We start from the raw sequence: 9,998 nt of genomic DNA, 5'->3' as shown, positions 1-9,998 counted from the left end.
TTTGTTTAGTAATAGTTGGAGTTGTTCAGCAGAGCTTGTACATATCTTATGTTATTAATAGATCTTCCGTTAATTATTATTCCTTCACTTCACTTCACTTCACTTCACTTCACAAAAATGGCTTCACTATATACATTAAAGAGTAATGGAGACATAGTACATCCCTGCCTAAGCCCTCTCCTGATTTCAATTTCTGGACTGGGTTCGTTATCTATTACAATTTGTGCCCCTTGATTCCAGTAAAGGTTTGTTATTATTCATAAGTCCCTCTTATCTATGTTTTTGTCTTTAGAATTATGAATATTAAATTTACATAAAATTGTAAATGATTTGGATGAAGTACCTACACAACCCAACCATCATCTATTGTACTTTTTTACACGTATGTGCTTGAGAGCGAGGATATGATTATTATGATTATTTTTAGTAATGATCATAAATATAACAATGTTATGGAAGTGAATAACGTATTGATTACTCCAGTATCTAATCAGTATCTAGTGGATCTTGTGATTACTTTTTAGTATCGGGTACTTGTTGGATAGAATTCAATTAATTTCGAATCCTAGTAAATATTGGATACATATGTTCCACTAGTTACATTAGTATACGACCAACTCTAACCATTTAGTTAGTGGTGTCGGCACCAGAAGAAGATCAACACAATGTTTGAATCATTTTTATCAAATATTGGCAAAAAATTTAGAAATAAGCAAAATTCAAGTTCAGGACATCTCAATCGTCAGGTATTTGACACTTTTTTCGTTAATATTATAACTATAGTATTAGTCCATTAAAATGTTACATTTAGGTTGCATTTCTTAGAGGAGTCAATTTTATTTTTTTAGTATGTAGGAGGGTTCAGTATAGAAGCTTAAGTTCAAGTTTTTGGGGTCGCCACCCTTGTCCCCCGGCCGCCATATTGGAAAAAGGGGTGCAAAGGGCTTTTGCGTTGTATCTCCTAAACTAGCAATCCTACAGAAAATTTCATTATGCATAAAATGTAGCAAATTAAATTTTCTACAATTTTATATCTATTACTTTTTATCGTCAAGTGACCAACAAAAAAGTTATGCACAAAAATATGAGAATATTGTGTAAGAAGTTTCCTTTTGGAGGTTATAACTTTTTTTCCGTTCATTTCACAATAAAATAACATCATAGCGGTTTTGTAGAGGACTTTTCAGTGAATAATTTTCACTATAAAGTTGTTTAATTTTATTTATTATCTAGGTTTTACAGCGCTCCAATCTTGACCAGATTCTCGAATTCTCATAGGAATACAATAAAAAAAATACTTTTCTATAGTCGAGCGGCAGCAATCGTTACGCCGACCGCGAAAATCAAATTTAAGGTGAATGACCAATTTTGGTCTATTTTTATGTTTTCGAGGTCGCTGAATCCGAATATGAAGTTTATTTTTATCTAGATTTGGTGGAACATGTTCAAAAATCAGATTTTATACAAAAATGCCGAAAATAAGTTTTGATGATTTTTCAAATTTACCTCGTTGTATCCTTGGTCGCTGTAAATATTTCCTTTTGAAAATATTACTGTGTCATCTTTGAAGTATATGTAACTAACAATGGAATTTGTCCAAAATGTTTAAACACATTAAAAAAGGAGTTGTTAGTTTTTAAACATTTTGTCATCATATTTCGTTAGTTTCATGTTTAGGTACTTAAAAAAGTTGAGAGACAAATTTTTTAGTTTATAATTTTAACCAACACAACAATAAAATATAATTCATGAAGAAGTTTTTGGGAAAATTTTAAGTCAAAATATACAATAGGAAAAAAGTTATGTTACTTCATAGACAAGCGGCACACCCCAAAAAACGGTTGTATCTCGAGATCCTGACCACGGTGTGGTGAATGGCTAATTTTGATCATACTTTATGATTTTGATATCAAAAATTCGTTTTTTGCTCTTCTTAAGAATTTTGCGTTTTGCGGTTGCGTCATTCTTCTTCTGAACCGGCAAACAACTTCTTGGGTCTTTTCTATATAATGCTTAGGGTTATAAGTTTTATAGTGGGGAGAAAGGTCCAAAACAGATTAATAATAGCATAGGAATGTTAAAATCATAATAAACTGTATGAATAAAAAATATGTATAGATAGAAAAGTAAACCTAACTTTTTTTTTATTGTATCCCTATGAGCATTCGAGAATCTGGTCAAGTTTGGAGCGCTGTAAAACCTAGATAAACAAATAGAATTAAACAACTTTATAGCGGAAATTGTTCGCTGAAAAACCCTCTACAAAATTGCTATAATGTTATTTTATTTTAAAATGAACTGAAAAAAAGTTAAATCCTCCAAAAGGAAACTTGTTAAAAATTTTTTACATATTTTTGTTTATATCTTTTTTGTTGGACACTTTACGATAAAAAGTAATAGAAACAAAATTATAGAAAATTTAATTTGCTACATTTTATGTTAAATTAGATTTTCCGTAGGGTTGGTAGTTTACGAGATATAGCGCGAAGCCCCTTTGCACCCCATTTCCAAGATGGCGGCCGGGGGACAAGGGTGGCGACCCCAAAAACTTGAACTTAAGCTTCTACTGATTCCCCTTACACATTAAAGAAATAAAATTGACTCCTCTAACAAATGCAAGATATGGCTTAAAAAATTAACATTTTAATGGAGTATATATATTATACGTATAGATTTTTCTGCGCGGGTCTTTAATTTTTAACAATCTAGTGCGAAATATGCGATTTTTTCGAATTTTTTGCTTTCCATTAAAAAGGTATCTACTTATCTTCTTCACGCGCTATATCACAATTATCCGACGTTTGCGATCATCATTGCGAAGAAATAAACAATACTGTATACAACTGTACGTAATTTAGATCTACTGTGTATATGTACATATTTCATATTTTTGCAATTACTTATAATGGAGTTTATCTGTAAGTATTTTATTAATTTTTACCATATTCTCCGGCTAACCCGGATTTTCGATAACTCGGATCGGCCGCGGTCCCGATTAATCCGACTTATCGAGGTTCCACTGTAATTCCATGCAACATGGAATAATTCTGCTCAGTTATTATATGCTAAAGCAGAATAAGAAAATTAAAAAAAACTTACTGCGAATTTATTTTTGTTTCACTATTCTTGCTTGGACTGTAGACTTTTAGTAAGAATTATTATTAAACTAGCTGACCCGTCGAACGTCATACCCCCTTAGAAATATATAAACTTCTGTCAAAGTTCAATAAAAATTTTTTAAAGAAAACAAAAAAGAATTAATAACATTAAAAATAGTATGTAATAAAACATAATTAATTTAGTTATTTCTCATACGCAATGTTTTATTTGCGGTGTGCAAATCTACAACGATGGCGGTTTTCCAACGCTCGATTAATTTGCGATGTCCGTAACATTGACACTCTTAAGTTCCAACAACTTGTGATTTGTTTATCATGTACAGTAAGGGACCTTCTTACTGTATAATATAATATGTATCAAAAGATGTATATAATTTTAAATAATTTCAGTTGTTACAAAAGATATTGTTTCTAAATATGCAAACAAAACGAAGGTTGATTAATGCAGTTTTGTTTGTGTAACCTCGTAGAGACGCACGTATAGTTTTACTTTTCAAAGTCCAAATTATAAGGAGATATAAATAGCCCACAGAGGGATTGATAGGATTATTATTATTATAGTATTGTTATTATTCAGATCGTTACTATGCTAGTAAGCCGTCCTGCGAGAAGGGTGTCCTAAAGGACCACCCCGTGAAACAACATCTTAGTAACCTTATGTTGATTGATGTTGTAAATCGTATATAAAGTTATAAAGTTAGAGTCAGTGTTTCAACTCGACATTTCAACCCCGCAAGATTATTATGGCAATCTACCCACGTAACAATAGCAACATAACAATCATCATGGCAAAAGCCAAGGGTGAATTGGGATACACAGCATCTCAGTAAACATCATATTAAAAATAAACCTTTTAATAATTAAATGCCCGTGGTAATGTTTGTTTTTAATAAATACGATTAACCTAGTTTTTGCATCGATGCATGCTAGTATTTGATACAAGGTCGAGTTGCAATAATATTCAGTGGGTGTTTATTAACAGTCAGCACTTTTGAATCACGTTCACCTTGGCTTACCAAAACAGTAAATAAACAATAATCGACTTTAATTATATTTTTACGAGAACAGATAAATGAATTAGCAGTTGAGATTCCAGGGGGTAACATCGATTTCAAGTAAATACTATACCACCAGTTACTTTCTGTGATATATTTAACGTGTAAATAAATGTATTAACAACGAACGATATTTACTACATCAACCCTCATAGTCGGGGTAACCACCCCTAAGTATCCAGGGTGGCTCAGAAGACAGGAGCCACCATATGGCGATCTAGACCAGGGAACAAACAGGACTGGTAGACGGGATGAGTATAGAAATGGAGAAAAACGTCAATGTTCCGGCACCTCGACCACCCTAGACAACAGTGTGGTACCTACATGGAAAATAATGGAGACGTCAGGCTTGACATGGAGCTGAATGGAATGGAATGGAGACGGAACTACCATATGGAACATCGTGGGACAATGGAAAGTGGACAGTAGTACGGAACGTGCAGCGAGAACTTTTGGGTGATACGAACAAAGACGTTTAAAGTGGTAAGTCCATATTATCTATTTTTATGGTATTTCCTGATTCGTATAAAGTATAAAGTATAAAGTAATATTAACGTAATTATAATTTAAGACGCACATTACCTTTTAAGTTTTACCTATTTCTACTTAATTATTCTATTTTAATTTCCTTATGATACCAATATTTACCAAAATATACAGAATTTTTTTTTAACCCTGATATTAGTTATTATAGGACGTAATGATACATTTTTATTTGATACTGATTTTTATATGATTTTTTTATATATTTACCAACATATTTTATCTTTGCTGATTCTTATCCATTTATTATTGGACTACTGATTTTTATTACATTTTTATTGGTCTACTGCTTTTAATGGTGATTTATATTGAGTGATATACTGAATTTTTTTTTATGGCAATTTACTATATTTTTTACTATTTTTGACATAATATTTTTCATATATATTTACTATACCTCGTAAGACTGTCAAATTTATGCATTCGTTACGGGTACAAGAATAAGAAAATTATGAATAAATGAGTAGGAACAAAGTTACTTGGGAAGACTTCGTCAAAATAGTTGAGGAGATTACGCAAGAAGTAACAACGCAAAGCAAAAGGGTCTTGAAGAAGAAAGTACCTAAATCTAAGGATATACAAGAAGAAGTAACGACACAGTTAATTAAATTGTATAACAAATTCACACATTTAACGAAGAAAAATTGGGAAGCGCTATCGGACAAACAAAGAGAAGCGTGCAACAAATATTTCGGAAAAATAAGAGACAAAGTTATACGCTCATTTCAAGCTGTAAACTTAAGAACAGTAGTTCCAAGTTCAATACACCAACCAATCGACAAGGAAATAGAGGAAGAACAAAGCGACGAAGAAGTAGAAGAGGAAAAAAGTGATGAGAAGATAGAGGAAAAAATTGACGAGGAAATAAAAGAGGGAAAAAGCGACATAAAACAAGATATAAAAATATTAAACATGGCTCTGACAATCAACGAATTTTTGAATATTGCAAGCAAGGTATTGCCCAACGAGTTTGATGGAAGCGCAGGGAAACTACAACCATTTTTAGACGCATTAGAGTTACTTGGAAAAATAGCAGAAGGACATGAAGAAACAGCAATAACATTAATAAAAACAAGATTGACTAATAAGGCTAGAAACCTGATAACCACAGAGGATACGATCCCACTTATAGCAGCGGCACTGAAGAAGGAATTAAGAGGCGACAATCCGAAAACGATAATAGACAAGTTAGCAAAGAAAAGGCAAGGAAACAAAGATGCAGCAGTGTACGCATCCGAAGTAGAGGAATTAGCGGAACAGTTGAAGGTAGCATACATAGCGGAAGGAATGCCATTGGAGCTAGCGAAAAAATACACAACGGAAACAGTTGTAGCAACAATGAAGCGAAACGTTAATACGGATAGAGCAAAGTTAATACTGGAGGCAGGTAATTTCACAACACCGCAGGAAGTAGTATCTAAATTTTTATCGATTGGTACGACAGAGGAAAACACACAAGGAAGAGTGTTCAATTATAGGACGAATTATGAAAATAGGAGAGGACAACAGCAATACCGAAGAGGATACCATAACAAGTACGACAGAGGAAGAAGAAATAACTTCGGACAACGGAACGAAGGAGAAGAAACAGGAAACCAACGGAATTATTCCAACAGAGGATATAGACAATTCAACAACCAAACATACAGAGGAAACCAGAGACGAGGACGAAACAGAAACGTAAGGCTACTTGAGTTAGAAGACAGACAAGAGGAAACAGAAAACCAGCAGTTGGGGTTTTGAATGAACGAAACAAGGAAAGTACACAGTCAGAAGTGGAATATAATATTTACAACTTCGACTTAAACCTAACGAATTTTGTACAAATGAAAACAGGAATCCTAGAAAACACAAATACCTTTATCATAGACACAGGAGCTGATATTTCAATACTGAAATGTTCACAAGATTTTATGAAGGAACATGTGAAACCAAACACAAAAGCGAAAATAAAAGGAGTAACTAAAGGAGAATTACAAACAATGGGAGAAGTTGAAACAACGCTAGAAGTAAGAGGATCTCGATTTGAGCATATCTTTCAGTTAGTGGAACCTAGCTTTCCTATTCCAACCGACGGAATCATTGGGAGAGACTTTATTTCAAATTTTCAATGCATACTAGACTACGCTAACCTTAAAATGCACATTAAAGAGGACAACGATTGTTACATTAGTACAAACATTTTGGATAATATAGATAATGACACGATAATAATACCGCCTAGATGTGAAATTTACAGAGTTGTAAAAATTTTTCAAACGCTGAAGAACGACAGGATAGTGGAACAACAAGAAATACAACCAGGAATATTCATAGCGAGAGCAATTATTTCAAGTAATAATCCGTACATCAAAATTTTGAACACAACCTACGAAACAGTAAAAGTAGAGACAAACGAAATCAAAACATTAGACATTAAATTATTCAACATATATAGACTGATCAACGACAGCAAGGATAGGAAAAAGGAATTACGGGAATCATTGAAGTTAGACATTCCAGAATACATACGCGATAAGTTAGTATCTTTATGTGAAGATTATTCAGATATATTCGCCCCAAGGCATGACATGCTTACATGTAACAACTTCTACGAGCAGAAACTGAGAGTTAAAGACCAAACTCCGGTATACATTAAAAACTATAGGACACCTCATGCACAAACAGAGGAATTAAACCGGCAAGTACAAAAGCTGAGAGACCAAGGGATAATAGAACCGTCTACATCAGAATACAACAGCCCAGTAGTACTGGTACCGAAAAAGGCGATAGATGGAAATAAAGCATGGAGATTATGCATAGATTTTAGACAACTGAACAAGAAAATAGTCACAGACAAATTTCCTTTACCAAGGATAGACTCGATACTAGATCAACTAGGAAGAGCAAAATGGATTTCAGTTATAGACTTAATGTCAGGTTTTCATCAGATACCATTAGAAAAATCATCGAGAAAATACACATCGTTTAGCACAGAAAATGGAGCATTTCAATTTACCAGATTACCTTTTGGATTAAATGTAAGCCCAAATAGTTTTTCAAGGATGATGTCAATAGCATTTTCGGGATTAACACCGGACAAAGCATTTCTTTACATGGACGATATAGTAGTGATAGGAATATCCGAAAAACATCACCTAGACAACCTTAAAAAGACATTCGAGACATGTCGAAAATTCAATTTGAAACTTAACCCAGGAAAATGTCAATTTTTTAGAAGAGAAGTAACATATTTAGGACATGATCTTTCTCAGGAAGGAGTATCACCAGACAAAGCGAAATATGCAACGATTGAACAATATCCGACACCTAAGACAGCGGAAGAAACAAAAAGATTCGTAGCATTTTGTAACTATTATAGACGTTTTATTCAAAATTTTGCTGAAATATGCAGACCACTCAACAGATTATCAAGAAAAGGAATAGAATTTTTTTGGTCAGAAGAATGTGAAAAGACATTCAATAAGCTTAAATCATCTCTGATGAAGCCACTGATCCTAAAATATCCAGATTTCAATAAACAATTCATCCTAACAACAGACGCATCCAACGAGAGTTGTTCAGCAATTTTAAGTCAAGATTATAACGGAATAGACCTACCAATAGCATACGCATCAAGAAGTTTCAATAAAGGAGAATGTAATAAACCTATAATCGTTAAGGAATTACTAGCGATTCATTGGGGAATTAATCATTTCAAATGTTATTTATATGGAGCACCAACATTTTTAGTCAAAACGGATCATAAACCACTAACATATTTATTTGCAATGAAAGAACCAACTTCGAAACTTACAAGAATCAGATTAGATTTAGAGGAATACGATTTCGAAATAGAATACATAACAGGGAAAAATAACTATGCAGATAGTCTTTCAAGAATAACATTACATCAACTAAAGAACCTATACATAGACAATACCCATATATTAGCTATAACACGAGCTCAAGAGAAAAAAAGAAGGAAGCAAGGCAAACGAAGGCAGAAAGAGAACTCGCACTACAGCCAGAAGCCCACAAACAAACAGTAAGAAAGGTACTAAACAATTTAGAGGCGCATAGACTACCAATTTTGTCTTTTGGAGCAGAACTAATCTCACCAAGGCTGAGCATTAGGGTCAAAAACAAAATAAAGTGCAGCAAGAGCATAGCCACAGGATTCAATCATTTCGATTTAAACCAAACGTTGGCACAGCTTGATAAGCTGGCGGTAGAGAATGCAGTAGGTACGTAAAGTAAAAATATACATACGTAAACGATATTATTTTTAAAGTGTGCACAATTGAGGAATTTATTAAACAAGGAAACAAAATATTAAAGAATGTTGAAATATACATATGTGAAGTACCAGAAACAATAGAAGATGACAAAGAAAAACACAGGCTAATAGAAGAATATCACAATCATCCGATGTTCGGAGGACACTTAAGGAAAAATAGACTAATAAAGAGGCTAAAAGCAAGATTTAGATGGAAAAATTTGGAAAAAGACGTAAGAAAATACGTTAAACAATGCCATGAATGTCAAATTAACAAACCGAATAGAACACATGTCAAAGAAGACGTGATATCGGACACTTCTTCGAAACCAGAGGACACAGAATACATAGACACGATAGGTCAATTCACTAGAAGCAATGGAAGCAAGGAAGACAAAAAAGAGCGGCAAGAAGAAAATAAGCCCAAAGCAACACCACAACACTTTGAAATAGGAGACCTAGTCCTGGTAAAAAGGGAAGAGAATGGTAAGTTTGATAGTCTTTATGTAGGCCCTTTCACAATAACAGAGGTAAATAATGTTAATTGTAAGATCAGATCGGAAAACAATAAAATCAAGGAAATACATAAGAATAGATTATATGCTTACAATCCGAGAACACCGTGAGTGACAAGTGAAACGGGAACAGTGTAGATAACGAACATTTTCACTTTTATTTTTTGTATTTAATTAGTATTTATAGGAAAAATGTATATATTGTACTTCGTAAAACGCAGCAAGTAATTAGTGGTACTATTAGAAAAATTTTCTTCCTTTTCCGTAGTCAGAAAATTTTCGGGGGAAGGGGAAGATGAATTGGGATACACAGCATCTCAGTAAACATCATATTAAAAATAAACCTTTTAATAATTAAATGCCCGTGGTAATGTTTGTTTTTAATAAATACGATTAACCTAGTTTTTGCATCGATGCATGCTAGTATTTGATACAAGGTCGAGTTGCAATAATATTCAGTGGGTGTTTATTAACAGTCAGCACTTTTGAATGACGTTCACCTTGGCTT

The sequence above is a fragment of the Diabrotica virgifera genome, chromosome 6 (genome assembly GCF_917563875.1).
Source record: "Diabrotica virgifera virgifera chromosome 6, PGI_DIABVI_V3a".
Lineage (NCBI taxonomy): Eukaryota > Metazoa > Arthropoda > Insecta > Coleoptera > Chrysomelidae > Diabrotica > Diabrotica virgifera.
Note: the sequence above shows the minus strand (reverse complement) of the source record.